This window comes from Megalopta genalis, unplaced genomic scaffold (assembly GCF_051020955.1).
Source record: "Megalopta genalis isolate 19385.01 unplaced genomic scaffold, iyMegGena1_principal scaffold0137, whole genome shotgun sequence".
Taxonomy (NCBI): domain Eukaryota; kingdom Metazoa; phylum Arthropoda; class Insecta; order Hymenoptera; family Halictidae; genus Megalopta; species Megalopta genalis.
Genome location: NW_027476206.1, coordinates 230,440 through 232,500, shown reverse-complemented (window position 1 = coordinate 232,500; position 2,061 = coordinate 230,440).

The following is a 2,061-nucleotide window of genomic DNA, read 5'->3' as shown; positions in this document are numbered from 1 at the left end:
TATTAATGTAATCTTATGGAAAGCATTACGCCGCTGGAACTTTGACCATTGCAATAATCGATCGGAAGCTATACACAGCAAGGAATACGAATATTATACCAAGAGATCGAAAACAATACGCTGTTCGGACGTTTTGACTAGCTGTCGCACAGTGCAGACGCGTCGACCCGTCGCTCCGCATTTCGAGCGCAATTTCAGTGGTTTTTCAGTTCAGAAAATTACAGAGAGTGTTTGGTTGTGTTGCAGGAGTCAAACTGAATGATTTGATGCATAAAGTTTAATTAAACTCCCATTAGTTTGCCGGGAAACATCGATTCTTCCGATCTAGAAAGAGACAGAGATAGACGATCCGCGTTATGTTAAATATTTCAAGGTTACCGATTCCACAAAATTATAAAAAGTATACGGCTGTGTAGCGGGGATCAAAACGAGTAATTTCATGTATAAAGTTTAATTAATCTCCCAATAGTTTGCCGGGAAACATCGATAATTCCGATCTAGAAAGAGACAGAGACAGTCGATCCGCGTTATGTTAAATATCTCAAGGTTACCGATTCCACAAAATTATAAAAAGTATACGGCTGTGTAGCGGGGATCAAAACGAGTAATTTCGTGTATAAAGTTTAATTAATCTCCCAATAGTTTGCCGGGAAACATCGATTATTCCGATCTAGAAAGAGACAGAGACAGTCGATCCGCGTTATGTTAAATATTTCAAGGTTCCCGATTCCATAAAATTATAAAAAGTATACGGCTGTGTAGCGGGGACCAAAACGAGTAATTTCATGTATAAAGTTTAATTAATCTCCCAATAGTTTGCCGGGAAACATCGATTATTCCGATCTAGAAAGAGAGAGAGACAGTCGATCCGCGTTATGTTAAATATTTCAAGGTTCCCGATTCCACAAAATTATAAAAAGTATACGGCTGTGTAGCAGGGACCAAAACGAGTAATTTCGTGTATAAAGTTTAATTAATATCCCATTAGTTTCCGGGAAACATCGATAATTCCGATCTAGAAAGAGACAGAGACAGTCGATCCGCGTTATGTTAAATATCTCAAGGTTCCCGATTCCACAAAATTATAAAAAGTATACGGCTGTGTAGCGGGGATCAAAACGAGTAATTTCGTGTATAAAGTTTAATTAAACTCCCATTAGTTTGCCGGGAAACATCGATTATTCCGATCTAGAAAGAGACAGAGACAGTCGATCCGCGTTATGTTAAATATCTCAAGGTTCCCGATTCCACAAAATTATAAAAAGTATACGGCTGTGTAGCGGGGATCAAAACGAGTAATTTCATGTATAAAGTTTAATTAAACTCCCAATAGTTTGCCGGGAAACATCGATTATTCCGATCTAGAAAGAGACAGAGACAGTCGATCCGCGTTATGTTAAATATTTCAAGGTTCCCGATTCCACAAAATTATAAAAAGTATACGGCTGTGTAGCGGGGATCAAAACGAGTAATTTCGTGTATAAAGTTTAATTAATCTCCCATTACTTTGCCGGGAAACATCGATTATTCCGATCTAGAAAGAGACAGAGATAGACGATCCGCGTTATGTTAAATATCTCCAGGTTACCGATTCCACAAAATTATAAAAAGTATACGGCTGTGTAGCGGGGATCAAAACGAGTAATTTCGTGTATAAAGTTTAATTAATCTCCCAATAGTTTGCCGGGAAACATCGATTATTCCGATCTAGAAAGAGACAGAGACAGTCGATCCGCGTTATGTTAAATATTTCAAGGTTCCCGATTCCATAAAATTATAAAAAGTATACGGCTGTGTAGCGGGGACCAAAACGAGTAATTTCATGTATAAAGTTTAATTAATATCCCATTAGTTTGCCGGGAAACATCGATTATTCCGATCTAGAAAGAGACAGAGACAGTCGATCCGCGTTATGTTAAATATTTCAAGGTTCCCGATTCCACAAAATTATAAAAAGTATACGGCTGTGTAGCGGGGATCAAAACGAGTAATTTCGTGTATAAAGTTTAATTAATCTCCCAATAGTTTGCCGGGAAACATCGATTATTCCGATCTAGAAAG